This window comes from Pongo pygmaeus, chromosome 1 (genome assembly GCF_028885625.2).
Source record: "Pongo pygmaeus isolate AG05252 chromosome 1, NHGRI_mPonPyg2-v2.0_pri, whole genome shotgun sequence".
Lineage (NCBI taxonomy): Eukaryota > Metazoa > Chordata > Mammalia > Primates > Hominidae > Pongo > Pongo pygmaeus.
The window spans coordinates 50,672,856-50,688,593 of record NC_072373.2 but is presented as its reverse complement, the minus strand read 5'-3'; the positions used below and the strand labels follow the sequence as shown (position 1 = coordinate 50,688,593).

The 15,738-nt window shown below is 34.6% G+C and overlaps 1 long non-coding RNA gene across 1 annotated transcript; it reads right to left on the bottom strand.

Annotated features, from left to right (window-relative positions):
- Window positions 1-1,172: 1,172 nt before the first annotated feature.
- On the bottom strand, window positions 1,173-14,508 carry LOC134737689 (uncharacterized). Its single transcript, XR_010122833.1, has 2 exons — window positions 5,260-14,508; window positions 1,173-2,153 (listed from the first exon to the last, which is right to left on the bottom strand). It is a non-coding gene; the product is annotated as an uncharacterized LOC134737689 (long non-coding RNA).
- Between the last annotated feature and the right edge of the window lie 1,230 nt (window positions 14,509-15,738).

Here is a 15,738-nt window from a genome sequence, read left to right as displayed (position 1 = left end):
TTCTGCCCAGTTCTGTTAAGATCACCTGAATGATACAAAAGTTACTAATTTATACTGACTTAAGAGCAATCACACAAGCACACCATTCTGTGGATCAGAACTGCAAGATTGAATCTGTAATGAACAAAATTAGCCTCGTGAAATATTTTTCAGTAAGCACTTTTAACTTATCCTAATTTTCACATACTATAATGGAAACATTTGAGGGCATTCCAGAGAAATATTTTCATTTCTTTGGGATAAACAATTAAAATAAAAAAGCCAAAACATCTATCGGGGAGAAAAGATATCAACGAGTAAGCTTCCACTTCTATTATGGGAAATAGCTTGAGGCATGTGGCAGAAGTAATGGCAAGTGGCTTTATTTTCCTCTGCCTTTAAATACAACTTTTTACTTTAAAGTTAACATTATATTGAAAGCACAATTTTTGTAAGCCTCTGTAATTACTAAAGATATCTTATTTGAAAGGACAGTAAAATTTTAAAATTAGATGCACATATATCATCACAAATTTGGAATAATTTTGGGGGAAATAATGGAATTAAAATATACAGTGCATACTGAGAAATTCAAAACAGATGTCTCCTAAAATTTAGTATATTTACATCGTTGTAAACAGCATATCTTTCCAAAACATGACATTTCATCTTTAGGATAGTTTTTGTGTGTCTATAGGATGATGGGGTGAGAGAGGGAGAATACGTTCTATTCAAAGTTCTACATCTGATAAAACCAAAACTGAGTTTCTACAAATTATTTTAAGTGTGACAATGTTTCTATTTGAAGGAATTTATGAGTGAATAAAGTAATAATTTGCTTTAAGCTGACTTATTTTCAGGCTTTTATATGTGTCGTATAGAATATTTGTTTAGCCCTCACTCTTTGATTTTTATATTTTTGAAGATTTTAGAGACTTTTAAACAAAAATGTATACCAGAGGTGTTTCACAATATTTCTCTCCACCAATAAGGCTGAATTTGGAGGCTGCACCAATTGTCTTATTTTATGGCATTATAGTTTGCTTTGGAATTCTCAGAAGGGTAAGTTCAGGTCTTTGCTGTAAAACTGCGGAAACATAAGGGAAGTCTTCAGGAATCTGAAGTTCAAATTTCCAAGCAGGAATAACCCCACCACCTTTTTAAATCCTTTTTTAGTTTTAGATGCAAACATGGAAACTAAAGGCTCTACTTTTATTGGAAATTTAGCAATTTTCTTTTTTTTTCTTGTTTTTCTTTTTTCTCTTTTTTTAATATATTTTTATTACACTTTAAGTTCTAGGGTGCATGTGCACAATGTGCAGGTTAGTTACATATGTATACATGTGCCATGCTGGTGTGCTGCACCCATTAACTCATCATTTACATTAGGTATATCTCCTAATGCTATCCCTCCCCACCTCCCATCCCACAACAGGCACCAGTGTGTGATGTTCCCCTTCCTGTGTCCAAGTGTTCTCATTGTTCAATTCCCACCTATGAGTGAGAACATGCGGTGTTTGGTTTTTTGTCCTTGGGATAGTTTGCTGAGAATGATGGTTTCCAGCTTCATCCATGTCCCTACAAAGGACATGAACTCATCATTTTTTATGGCTGCATAGTATTCCATAGTGTATATGTGCCACATTTTCTTAATCCAGTCTATCATTGTTGGACATTTGGGTTGGTTCCAAGTCTTTGCTATTGTGAATAGTGTCACAATAAACATATGTGTGCATATGTCTTTATAGCAGCATGATTTATAATCCTTTGGGTATATACCCAGTAATGGGATGGCTGGGTCAAATGGTATTTCTAGTTCTAGATCCCTGAGGAATCACCACACTGTCTTCCACAATGGTTGCACCAGTTTACAGTCCCACCAACAGTGTAAAAGTGTTCCCATTTCTCCGCATTCTCTCCAGCACCTGTTGTTTCCTGACCTTTTAATGATCACCATTCTAACTGGTGTGAGATGTTATCTCATTGTGGTTTTGATCTGCATTTCTCTGATGGCCAGTGATGATGAGCATTTTTTCATGTGTCTCTTGGCTGCATAAATGTCTTCTTCTGAGAAGTGTCTGTTCACATCCTTTGCCCACTTTTTGATGGGGTTGTTTTTTTCTTGCAAATTTGTTTGAGTTCTTTGTAGATTCTGGATATTAGCCTTTCCAAGGCTGGCTCAACATACGCAAATCAATAAACGTAATCCAGCATATAAACAGAAGCAAAGACAAAAACCACATGATTATCTCAATAGATGCAGAGAAGACCTTTGACAAAATTCAACAGCCCTTCATGCTAAAAACTCTCAATAAATTAGGTATTGAAGGTACGTATCTAAAAATTATAAGAGCTATTTATGACAAACCCACAGCCAATATCATACTGAATGAGCAAAAACTGGAAGCATTCCCTTTGAAAACTGGCACAAGACAGGGATGCCCTCTCTCACCACTCCTATTCAACATAGTGTTGGAAGTTCTGGCCAGGGCAATCAGGCAGGAAAAAGAAATAAAGGGTATTCAGTGGGGAAAAGAGGAAGTCAAATTGTCCCTGTTTGCAGACGACATGATCCTATATCTAGAAAACCCCATTGTCTCAGCTCAAAATCTCCTTAAGCTGATAAGCAACTTCAGCAAAGTCTCAGGATACAAAATCAATGTGCAAAAATCACAAGCATTCTTATAAACCAATAACAGACAAAGAGCCAAATCATGAGTGAACTCCCATTCACAATTGCTTCAAAGAGAATAAAATACCTAGGAATCCAACTTACAAGGGATGCGAGGGACCTCTTCAAGGAGAACTACAAACTACTGCTCAACGAAATAAAAGAGGATACAAACAAATGGAAGAACATTCCATGCTCATGGGCAGGAAGAATCAATATCATGAAAATGGCCATATTGCCCAAGGTAATTTATTGATTCAATGCCATCCCCATCAAGCTACCAATGACTTTCTTCACAGAATTGGAAAAAACTACTTTAAGGTTCATATGGAACCAAAAAAGAGCCCGCATTGCCAAGTCAATCCTAAGCCAAAAGACAAAGCTGGAGGCATCACGCTACCTGACTTCAAACTGTACTATAAGGCTACAGTAACCAAAACAGCATGGTACTGGTACCAAAACAGAGATATAGACCAATGAAACAGAACAGAGCCATCAGAAATAATACCACACATCTACAACTATCTGATCTTTGACAAACCTGACAAAAACAAAAAATGGGGAAAGGATTCCCTATTTAACAAATGGTGCTGGGAAAACTGGCTAGCCATATGTAGAAAGCTGAAACTGGATCCCTTCCTTACACCTTATACAAAAATTAATTCAAGATGGATTAAAGACTTAAATGTTAGACCTAAAACCATAAAAACCCTAGAAGAAAACCTAGGCAATACCATTCAGGACATAGGCATGGGCAAGGACTTCATGTCTAAAACACAAAAAGCAATGGCAACAAAAGCCAAAATTGACAAATGGGATCTAATTAAACTAAAGACCTTCTGCACAGCAAAAGAAACTACCATTAGAGTGAACAGGCAACCTACAGAATGGAAGAAAATTTTTGCAATCTACTCATCTGACAATTTAGCAATTTTCTATCAAAGCCTTTAATACAAATAAATAAATACTTTTTTTGTTATCCTAACTTCCACGAGACAGAGAGAGCGTGTGTGTGGGAGGAATGGAAGGAAGAAAGAAAGGAAAAGTAGGGAAGAGAAGAGAAGGGAGGGAAATGAAAGAGAGGAAAAGAAAGGGAAGAAAGGATGTAAGAAAAGAAAGGAAAGAGGAAGGAAGGAAGGAAGGAGAGAAAGAGGGGGAGAGAGAGAAAGAGGGAGAGAGAAAGAGGAAGAGAAAGACAATGGAGAGAAGGTTTCTAATGGGCATGGTGCCACTGTAACAGATGGTCATGGGTGTAGACAGCCAGGAGAGGCCTATGAGCATCAAAGGACATAAGGGCTAAAGGCAAGGCTGATCTGGAACCACCTGAACATTTACCTTTCCTGTATGAATTGAGAGAATATTTACTAATGGATTGACTGGAGTCTTTTTTTTCGTTCTTTAATCTAAACAACGACTCTCTTGAGATTCCATACCTGAGCTGAGCAGGAATAAACTCTTGTACTTTCTACTACTGCAGAGTTTTATATTTGGACAATTGGATAGTACTTACATGTCCCATTAGCTAACAGGTTACATTTATAGTCAAATACATGCTATGCAATAGCAGCTTTATTTTAAGAAAAAAAAATTTAAATTGCTTATTTTGGTTTTCTTTTGTGAAACTGAAAATTATATAAGTCTATGGTTTAATTTCAGAGAATTTCAATGTAAGAAGTAGATACCTAATAAAGCCTACATTATAGTTTAGGCATTACTTTGATTATAGATTATCAGCTGAAAGTGAGTATAAATTTGGGTTATTTCTCACTTAACTATACAAATATACAGACTCTGTGATAAAAAAGAAATCTTAAGAAGTAACCCTAAAATTAATAATTATCAGGTAATAATGAAAGCCTATTCACACTAATTCTATTTATTTTATTATAAAGAATATTCTACCTAGATTGTACTCCTTATCAAAATAGTTTAACTGTTAAATTTCTAGTTCTTCGGATGTTTACCACATAGTCTAATAGAAGCACTTAATTTCATAAAATGATGACTAAGAAAATGTAACAAACTTGCCTAAAACCCCACAAAAATATAAAGACAGAGCCAGGAGTCAATGCATAATCTGGAGTCATTTCTAATAATCATTTCCTCTTTTTTAGGGGCTCAGTGAAATTCATGGATTGGGCAAAAAATCTCTTCCTAACTTTTAAGACTATGATTATTGCTTCAGCTCTTGCTCCATTTTTTGATTCATCTTATGAGTTTATTTTTATTTTATGTCAGTGCAGAGATAACACCTAGAGTGTTACAGCGTTTCATTATAACAATACAAACTTACTGCCCTATTCTAATTTTTTCTCTCTCTTTTGTTTTGTTTTATTTAACAAGTACACTCAAGAATCTAAAACTTTTCAGTGTCTTCAGATCAGTGTCATCACAGTAGTACCAATGGAAAGCCAATATCTCCAGCCCTTCCCTTCTGTCTCTCAGAGAGCCATAAGGAAATACATTTGATCTCAAAATGTCGTAAAACATCAGCATCCATTCATTTTTTTCTTCTGAAGAGCAAAGACGCTTAACGGATTTTTCTGTATTATTTTTATGTGAGACAATGCGTTGAATGCTTTATTCTTTGTAATAATTAAAATGCTTACCTGGTTCTTAAACTTCTCGATATTTTTTCTCCCTTCCTCTTCCTTCTCTTCTTCAAATAAATCGCTTATTTTTCAATATTTGAAATGGCAAATGGTAAACCAAGACTTGAAGACAGAGCCAAAATTTGCCTTGCAGAAATATACATCAGACCTTAAAATAGTATTTTTTCAATATATCTTCCCATTAATTAATTGATATCTTTAAAAAATGTAAAAAAATTCAAATCATCTTGGATCCATGTGAGATACTTATATTATGTGATATTTACCAACATTTCATATTAATATAGATATTAAGGTAATTTGTTAACAATTATATCACTTTGAGAGTTATTTATGCTTTTCTGTCTTGTCTCCTACCTCCGACCCAACCTATATACATTAATATGTAAATAATTAGACTCTTAAAAAAGTAAAATTATGCTAAGTCTACAGAACAATAGAAAATGAGAAGTGGGAATTCCATACAACAGAAATTTTCTAAATTCTTGTCTGTCCAGGCACAAAGCTCATTTCTGAGGTCTGCAATTCTCTCTACAAAATCCGTGTGCATTGTCACACATCAGAACAGGTCCTGGATCCATGTTGGCATATGTGGCAGAGTCATGGCCCTCTTCGTGCCACTGCAATTACCAGAAGAATCAATGAGCAGAATAATGTGTTGCCTTTTTCTCTAGGATTTCTTGCTGAGATGATTTAGGCAGTAGATTTCCCCAAAATCAATGAAGTTCTAGGTGACATTTTTTTTGGTTTTGTTTTGTTTTTGCTTTCTATGTTTGCTTTATTAAACACTCACTGTAAGTAATTTCTCTGCATCATTATATAAAATAAAAGGAAAATAGGAAAGGTCAGATAGAATACTTTTTTTTCATTTTAAATTCATTTCATTTAAAATGTATTCATTTAAATTAAGAATAGCCTAAGTTAAGAATCATTTTCCGTTTGTTTGAAGCAGGGAACAGTCATGTTGTAGTCCAAGAACTCTGACAGCAAATTTCAGGATGGCAAGGGCTGACCCTTTTTGCTGCGTCTAATGAGCTGGGAAGGCCTGAGTTGGCAGTGTTCATTCACATCCACCAGGGTCCTTCGCTGCAGGTTCTTTTGCCTTCCGTGAGGAAATGCAGAATCAGAGCCTCTGGGTACAGCGCACTTCTCAGCACTGGGATTTTAAAAAGCAGATGTAACCTGAAGAGGCTGATCCTGCGGTGGATTTGTTTCTTTTAGGGAATATTCCAAGGGGCCTCTTAGCTCTTTGCCCGTGCTCAAGTGACAGCTTTCAGGTGATATGGCCAAAAACCAAGGCAAGTAATCTGCCTGAGGCTGTGCATTGTCCCCACCCAGGCATTTCTCTCAAGAAGGACTCAGCCCATAAATCAGAGACAGATAGTCTGTCTCAGAGGAGCGTGAAGGACCCATTGTCTGCAGCACTTGGCTGTTTGTTGAATGTGTGATTACAAGCTGGAAAAACGCAGCCCTTGCAGAGGCTCAAGTGCCTGAATTATACAACAGCGATTAATTAGGACAACCAAATTTCAAAGTTGTGAAAAAATGAACAAGTTTTTAGAATGAATGGGATTAATTTATGATGTATAGTAGGCAGTCTGTCTAATTGATGTACCCTTTAGACAAGTAAAATAATTAAAAGCCTATATATTCTACCAACTTCATGTGAATTTTTTCAATCAATTTCTATAACTCCTTTTGGAACTAAATATAGCACATGCTTTTTAATATGACAAAATCTGCTAAGTGTGCTAGATGCTTACTCTTACATAAAGAATTGAACTAAATAACAAAGTATAAGCATGGCTTCTAGTTTTAAAAATCCTCAAAAACTCGGATTTTGTTTTATTTTTGTGTATGAAAACACTTTCCTCTTTCTCAGGTAAGGTTGAAAGAAGACACTTTGGTGTTACATTGAAATGATAGCCACCTTCACAATGAGTTACTTGGTGATTTAAAAATTTTCTCTTCAGAAATGTCATCATGTTTATTGAAAATTCCAGAGAATGTGCTGAATGTAGAAAATCATAATGAATAAAAAAAGTCTTCATTGATAAGGCATATAATAAAGCATAATCTTTTAAAAGTTACCTTTCACTTTCTGACTTAGAATAATTATAAATATATATAAAATTTAGATTGAGGTAATCAACAATACTGGATCATTTCCTCCAAGGGAAGACATTTTAAAGGGGTGAAATGAACTGTCTGGTAATATTTTGGAGTGTTTATGAGAACAAACAGTAGCTTGAAATAAACAAATTCTTCGAACTGAATACTATTGTTATTCTATTGACTCATTATTTAATAAAATTCAGCTATATATTATGAGTGTAAGTGCAGAAAAATCGATAACACAGATTAGGACTAAAATATTTCAGGTTCTATGAGTGTGACTGCTACATGTAATGCACATTTTTTGAAAATAAGACTACAATCCATTTCTTTTTTTCTTTTTGAGATAGGGTCTCACTCTGTTGTCCAGCTCTGGAGTGTAGTGGTGCTATCTCGGCTCACTGCAAGCTCCGCCTCCCGGATTCACGCCATTCTCCTGCCTCAGCCGGGCCCAATCCATCTTTTTATTAGTCTTTACATACTTTCTTCAGTAAAGCTTTACACACATCCCTTTCAAACCTAAGTTGCCTTCTGTCTGTGTGTTTTGCATTGTTGACATCAAGTATATACATAGGGAATGAAATTAAGTGTTCACTTCTCTTTTCGTTGTCCTTGTTTGTAACTTATAACTGTGAATCAGTCCATAGTAATAAATAACTTGCATTGAATATTTGTGTACATGCCTGCTATTCTGCTAAGTGCTCTGATATGGTTTGGCTGTGTCCCCACCCATATCCACCTTTGAATTGTAATAATCCCCAGGTGTCAAGGGCAGAGTCAGGTGGAGATAATTGAATCATGTAGGCTGTTTTCTCTGTACTGTTCTCATGCTAGTGAATAAGTCTCACGAGATCTGATGGTTTTATAAACGGGAGTTCCCCTGCACAAGCTGTCTTGCCTCCTACCATGTAAGACGTCCCTTTGCTCTTTCTTCATCTTCCATCATAATCATGATGTGCAGCCTCCCCAACCATGTGGAACTGTGAGTCCATTAAACCTCTTTCCTTTATAAATTACCCAATCTCAGGTATGTCTTTATTAGCAGCTTGAGAACAGAATTATACATGCTTTCTCTTCAATACCTCTCAACACTACATCTTGGTAGGCAGTCACATGATTAAATCTAAAGTCCTCACCACCGCTTATATGAATGGTCTGAACTGTTTCTCGCATTTTGTTTCCCATCTTCTTTTCACTCACTCTTCTCTTGTCACAAATGCTTCTTTTCCATTTGCAGAGCATGCTAAATATGAAATAGCCTCAGGGCCTTTGTGCATGCTGTTGTCTCTGTCTAGAACGCTTGACCATTAGTTGGAACCATGACTCATGTTTCTCACTTCATTCATGTCTCTAGTCAAAAGTTACCCTCTCAGGGAGGCCTTCCCTCACCACCCAATCAATAATAGTACCTTACTTACTCTATCAACTTACTGTGGTTTTTTGTTTGTTTGTTGTTTGTTTTGCTTAATTGCAAATATCACCATAGAATATTACATTAGATACTAATTCAGTCCTTTAGTAAATAGGTAACAAACACCTGATACATACCAGGCACTGTTCTAAGATCTTGGGATATGGCAGACGGCAAAATAGAAAAATGTCCCTGTGCTCATGCAGTTTACATTTTAGTGAGAAAGATGAAACATAAAGATAAATAGGTAAAAGACGTGGTGTATTAGAAAAAAATAGGACTAACACTTGAAAACTAACAGAACAGGAAAGGGAATATGAACCGTGATGAGGGTGGGATTTAAATTTAAAGTAGGTAACCAGTGAAGGTGACTTTTAAACAAGAATTTGAATGGTGAGAGGGAGCTAACTCTTTAGACTTCTGTGGGAAGAAAATTCCAGGAAGGAGACAGCACATGCACATGCACTGTGCAGGTAGGAGAAGACGGGTATCATTAGTCTGTCAGTTTATTATGTGTCCTCTACTACCAGAATGGAAGCTCCATTGCAACGGGTATTTTATTTGTATGGTTTACAACTAAATCCTTATAGCCTAGAATAGAATTCTCTGAATAAATATGTTTGAATGCATTAAACAAATTAATTATTCTCAGTTTACCAATGAGGAAATTGACACACATTTAACTCATTTGCCCAGAGTACCAAGGTGGTAAGTAGTGGGCTTAAGATTTGAATTTGAAAAAAAAAATACATTTATATATGTATACTTCCACAGTCTGTGTTCTAATTACTATCTTCTGCTGTTACGGTAGCTTCCAGTTATCTCGGAAAGTAAGAACATGTTGTGGGTAGACTAAATGACTGAAGTGGTAATCAGGGAAGACAAATCACTATTCTGGATATTTTTATTCCCAAGTTTAATTTAGATTCAGAAAGGTTACATGAGGTAACGTCCAGAAGTTCCCAAGGTTAAGGCCAGAACCATCTGAATCAAAGGCTCATGTGATCACTGCTATAGAGACTGGCAAGTCATAGATAGTTAGTCATGATTGTATAATTTATTACTGTATAACTTTGGGCAGTATTCTTTCTTTGTGCTTCAGTTTCCTTAGCCACAAAATGAAAAGATTGGGCTAGATAACCCCTAAATCTTTTTTCTGTTTTTATGGTATCTTATCTTTAAATATTAAGTCCCCGAAAACACTCTGGAAAGGTTTGAATAGTTCTTATCTACCAAAGAGATGAGTAGACATTATCTGTGAAGAGAAACAGACAAGGCATGTGAGAAAAAAAGGGTTATTAAGGGGGGCAACTTGGTATAACAATTCATATGTTAGAAAAAAAGCACATAAATATTAGACAGGTGTCACTGAAAAACAAAGTGAGTAGAGGGAGAAGAAGGATGTTTGAAGCTGCTAAATCTTCTGGGCTCAGAATATGAAAAATTTTTAATACCATGGTAGGGAGTGTGGACCTGACTCTATGGGTAGCAGAATGTCTAGACAATTGCAACACAAAGTTATTTGAGTTGTATATATTTAACATGGTCAGTGATACATCTACTGTATGGGCTACAGTAAAAGTTAATCAGCTTCTTATTTATTTATTTATTTATTTATTTATTTATTTATTTATGTTTTGAAACAGGAGCTCACTCTGTTTCCCAGGCTGAAGTGCAATGGTGTGACCACAGCTCATTGCAGCCTTGACCTCCCTGACTCAAGCAATTATCTGGCCTCAGTCTCCCAAGTAGCTGAGACCACAAGCGCATGGCATGACGCCCAGCTAATTTTTTAATTTTTTTGTAGAGATAGGTTCTCCCTATGTTGTCCAGGCTGGTCTTGAACTCCTGGGCTCAAGGAATCCTCCTGTTTCACCCTCCCAAAGTGCCAGAATTAAGGTGTAAGCCACTGCACCCAGCCAATCAGTTTCTTATTTTAAAATATTTTCAACTTGATTTGAATTGTGACAAGTGAAGGTGGAGAAGCAAGAGACAGAGTTTAAAAAGTTATTGGAATAAATTATAAAGGTGTAAAAATAACTTTGGGAGGCCTTCCTTCCTCCCCTCTACTGTCTATCCTGTACTGGGTCTTTGTAGACTGTAAGGCGTGGGGTTCCTGCTGTCACGCAACCTATCACAGCATAGACGAGAGCATTATGTAAACAACACAGAAACTCATTCCCCAAATCACTTACAAGGTGTAAAGTTAAAAAAAAAATTCTAAATTGAATGAGGTGAAATTTAGAGTTTTTAAAAGGCTATGTGGACATGTAATGGCAATTGAAGAGAAGAGTTGTAGGGTTTATCTAAGTAGTTAGTTCAATGGTCAAGAAAATAAAGAACAATGAAAGTTGCAGTTGCCTGTCCTCCCACACATTTATTTTTTCCCTCCTTTCTTTTCCCTTCCTCCTCACACTTATTTATGCTTTGCATAGCCATCTGTGTAAAAATCTCAAAAAGCTTCCTTTAGAGACTGTGATTCACCAGTCATTGCACAGTATTGCATTTCTTGATGACTCACATGTTGAGTAACCCATGTGCACCCTTCATTTTTAACTGGAGATGTGTCTTCCCTCTAGAGTTGTTGAATATCATTTACAAGGTCAGTTGCACATTAGTTCCTCTACCACAGAAGCCATAGGAAAAAAATCAATACATAGTTTCCAGCAACACCATATAAAATGCAGTACAGAAATTTAGTAGAAATCCACTTCAAAACAGATAAGTCAAAAAGAAAAAAATGTAAAATGCAAATGCAAAGAAGTAATGTCTAGACTTTGACCATATTAGACAATTTCAGATACTTTCAAATCTAAAATTTTAAATTAATTCTTAAGTATATTTAGTTACATTTAAATTTAACTACGTTAAGCCAAACCACGTTACCAACATAAAATAATGACTTCATTCTAGAAATAACTGTAGTGTCTATCAATATACTGTATTCAAACTTGAAATTAATTGCATATGATAGTGATTGTTTCTAAAAAGCAAAGGAATTATTGCACTGATGGTTTTGATTTGTATATAAGTATATATGTAATTTTATATTATATATGTATATATTTTAGTAATATGCATATGTATCTATTTTTTAAATTATATAATTGCCTTGCTTTAAGTAGTATGTATTTTTAGAAGTGAACTAATAAGTCAATATGCTTTATTTTCCTTTTCCAAACAGATCCTCATATTCTGAGCAATGACAATCACAGAAACCCGTATTATTTCCCCACTTTGTTCTTTTTCTTTCTTTGTTTACTTGACTGCCTTCCATATTTTTAAATAGAAGCCTTTATTTATTCACCTACCCTCATAATATTTTAGAATATATGTCTTGGTTACCTCCAAACTGTTCAAGTTTTTAAAATATTTTGGTTCTCACATTTTGTGTATATTTTTACAGTAAATATTTTGAAGTGGGAGGAAGAGTATCGTATAAAAGAATGGCCACTTCCCAAACTTTAAAGCAAATTGATTTTGGAGAAGTATTTTCTCATAGTCAGAATGCAGCTCTTCCAAAATAAATGACTATATCAGTGCTCAATGGCAGCAGGCTTCTTACAAAGTTAATGTCTGAGAGATAACTATTTCTATTTTATGTGGAAAAACTTCAATGCAATTAGTTGATCCATGATAAGAAAAACAAAGTTTATTCATTTAAATGATGAAGACATGAGGACAAATAACCATTCTCATTCAGAAATAAAATTGTGTTGTACTAACATTTCAAAATGTTTGCATTTTTAAATTAATGTTCATATCCAAATTATGTTTCTCTTTTTTCTAGTCAACTCTATTTTAGTTGTATCTGAAAATATTTTAGCATTATTACCAACTACTTTTTGCCAACAAAATATTTTGTCCTTTATTTCAGCCTTAAGGAATCATTAAGCTCCATTTTGTTTTACGCTAATGAAATAAAAATGTTGGAGGAAGTGAGATCAATTTAATAAAAGCAAAATGAATCTAAAATTGCATGCTCCAGGAGACAGGAACTATATGAGCATTGATAAGAGCTTGTTATAGCATAGGTATTACTGATAGGTTTAGAATATAGATCTCTTTAGTCGAAAATGAAGCCCAGTAGTTGTAAAGGTGATAAACACTCTTGTAACAACAAAGATGTAATCGTATTTTTTTTTTTAAGAGAAACACAGGAAGGGGTTCTGGGACTTTTTTAAAAGAGTACCATTCATATTTTATGAATTATTGTGTGAACTATTATTTATTTCATAGTTCCACATTTAAAAATTAACAATGCCTTTTGCTCCTTCTTTTTGGAAATAGATTATGATGAAAGGAGTAAAGATATTTTGATGAAGTGACTACAGGGTGAAATTTTCAGGCCACATAAAGAGAAGGATAAATTCACTACACCTGTGCTTGTTCTTTTGCATGAGCCTGTGGAAATGATAGTCCATTTTTTGGACATGAAAATGGATTAACCCAAAGGATAATGAGTAGTTACCTTTAAGGGATTTCCCTCATGTGTTAAGGCATGAATGATATTTCTATTCACTAAAATTCAAAAAGAACTAAACTACAAACAGTCCTCATGATAATTACTGAACTTTTCCATGCATAGATAAGCACTTTGGAAGATACCAAAGTGTATTATTATCTAGAGTTACTCATAAAGATGAGTTTAGGTGGCAACCCCTGAAAGATCTGGATTTGAAGCACCTAAACAATTCCTACCCTATCAGTTCAGGAAAAGTAGGATTTGTATCTAAGCTCAAAAATATGTTTAGTACCACAAAAGCATTAATGCTCCCTATGACTATATTGAAGGAGATTTCTGCAGTAATTCTTAAGGTCCATGGGTCTGGATGTTTGAGAACTTTTCCCAAACTCAACAAATCTAAATGTGATGCTCAGTCCCCTGATTAAAGAAATATGGCATAGGGCAAGTTACATACTTAACTTAATATTTAAAATATGCATTCAGTATACATAGTTAAAATTTTATTGCCTGGGATAAAATACTCTATGTTAATATCAGTAAAAACTAAATGGTGGTCATGGGTTGCATAGGTTATGGAAAAAGTATAAATTAAAAACCAGAAGATTTGAGATATTATTATACCACTCATCAGCTATGAAATCCTAAGCAAATTATTTAATATCTCAAAGATCTATTTCTCAAGAGTAAATGAACAGCTGCCAACTCCACTATCTACTTCATGGTGTTTTGGTGAGGATGAATTTAGCTAAGAAAGGCAGAATCTAGAGTGGATGAAATGCATTTTGATACCAGGAAGACTAAAGTTTGAACTTCGATATTGCCACTTTTTAATTGAAGGACCTTGTACAATTTACCTCTCAAAATCTGTTTCATCTCCTGTAAAATGGTCAAGAAAGAGTTGAGCCAGACTGACTTGACTACCTATCTGTCTATCTATCTATCTATCTATCTATCTGTCTATCTATCTATCATTTATCTATCTGTCTATCGGCTTATCTATCAAATAATCATCTGATTGTGAGTATTGGCAAATATTAATGAAGTAGAATAAAGTATTTTTTGATTAGTATTCCATGCAAATGTATCCCATTATTAAGTGGAGTAGCATGAAAAAAATGTGTTTATAAAATCTGCTATTCAAATTAGTAACTTTATGTCTATACTTAAAATTCTAATGGTTTCATATTATTGAAATTAGAATATAGCAATTTGGATACTGTATCAATAACACTTGTTCATTTTTAGAAAATTAAATGCATTCAAGTAACAAAAATATTGTAAAAGAAAATATATAAGAAAATATATAAAAAATATATAAGAAAATATATAAGAAAATATATAAAATTTCTTTCTTATAAAATATATAAGAAAATATATAAAAAATATATAAGAAAATATATAAAACGTGTATTGTCTCTATCCTTCCTTCTGCCAATCTAAAGAAAGTATCCTCAGGGTGTTTTGTTTTGTTTTGTTTTGAGACAAGATCCAGCTCTATACCCCAAGCTGGAGAGCAGTGGTGCGATCTCGGATCACTGCAACCTCTGTCTCATAGGTTCAAGCGATTCTCCCAACTCAGTCTTCTGAGTAGCTGGGACTCCAGGCACATGCCACCATGCCCTGTGGTGTATTTTGTATTTATTGTAGAGACGGGGTTTTGTCATATTTCCCAGGCTGGAGCTCAAGCGATTCACCTGCCTCAGCCTCTCAAATTGCTGGGATTACAGGCATAAGCCACCATGCCCGGCCAGTCTCAGAGTTTTCTTTTAACACCTAGGATGGCAACTGCCCAGGATGATAACTAATGGGAGTTCTTAAAAATTTTCATAGCTAAAAATAATTGAAAGCAAAGACTAAAAAAGATATTTGTATACCTCTGTCCAAATCAACAGTATTTACAATTATCAGAAGGTGGAAGCAACTCGCTGCTCTCTGTTCATCAATGGTTGAATGGATTAACAAAATGTGATATACATATATAAAATATCTTATGATTATATATATAATATCTTATGATTTTTTATATATATATATACACACACACACACACACACACTGACAATGGAATACTATTCAGCCTTAACGAAGAATATTCTGCCACAATATGGATGAAACTTGAAGACATTATGCTAAGTGAAATAAGTCAGTCACAAAAAGACAAATATTACATGGTTTCACTTACATGAAATAACTAGAGTAGTCAAATTTATAAAGACAGAAAGTAATATGGTGGTTGACAGGAGATAGAAGGAGGCAGGATAGGTGTTAGGTGTTATTGTATAATGAGCACAGAGTTTTAGTTTGAAAAGGTAAATAATAGAAGAGGTAGAGATGATTGATGGTGATTTTGCACAATGATGTGAACGTACTTAATGCCCCTGAACTGTACACTTAAAATGGTTGAAATTGTTAAATTTATGTCATGTACATTTTACCACAATAAAAAAATCTATCTAGTAATTTTCTGTACATTTCTCTACTT